Here is an 802-nt window from a genome sequence, read left to right as displayed (position 1 = left end):
ATACAACCATAACTATAAGTATTTAGTATTTTTTTTAGTCTATCTTTTTATTTATTTATTTATTTTTATTCAGACATTTGTGCAATTATTTGTGATTACAGATTGGTCTAGTAGGACATATATATATATATATATATTAATCAATCCATCAAAAATTCTTCTAAACCAAGACCATATATGGTGAGAATATCAATAACGTGAAGGAATGAATAATAGAAAGAGCATGTCTTTCATTTTCAAAATTTATGAAAGCATATTTTTCCTTCTTATCTCAACGTATACCCTTTATTATTATTATTATTATTATTATTATTATTATTATTATTATTATTATAATGGGGACCATATATATTGAGACATGAAAATTATATAGCCCTCCTATAAAGAATTTATTCAAGTCGATCTTGAAGAACAAAGTTACTTTGGTATAACCATAATAAGGTCCATACCCCAACATGCATGTATGCGCTACGAAATTATTGCTCACCACAAAAAATATACAACAATTTTCAGAATTTATTTAAATTTGCATGTTCTAATTAAGAATTAGTTATTAATTGAATTGACATTTGAAAGCTCTACATATCCACTATATATCAACAATAATAATTAATAATATTTTTTTTGAGATAGAAGTTTTCCTAAAAGAATTAATCAATCTGTCTATGTAATTGTTCATGTACACAACAAGGACAATAATGTATGATCAAACTTATTGTTGTTCCTACCTCCTAGCTAGTGAGTCATGCATGCATGCCCTTATTATTATGATTAAAAAATAACAAAAAAAATTATCCTTCTC

General features: G+C 24.9%; 1 protein-coding gene across 1 annotated transcript in view; it reads right to left on the bottom strand.

Moving 5' to 3' along the window:
* The window catches only part of LOC107463817 (aquaporin NIP6-1), a 4,322-nt gene that overhangs the window by 795 nt on the left and 2,725 nt on the right, over positions 1 to 802 (bottom strand). The gene's annotated exons all lie outside the window — the stretch shown is intronic.

This window comes from Arachis duranensis, chromosome 9 (genome assembly GCF_000817695.3).
Source record: "Arachis duranensis cultivar V14167 chromosome 9, aradu.V14167.gnm2.J7QH, whole genome shotgun sequence".
Classification (NCBI taxonomy): Eukaryota; Viridiplantae; Streptophyta; class Magnoliopsida; order Fabales; family Fabaceae; genus Arachis; species Arachis duranensis.
This window is presented reverse-complemented; position numbering and strand designations above follow the sequence as displayed.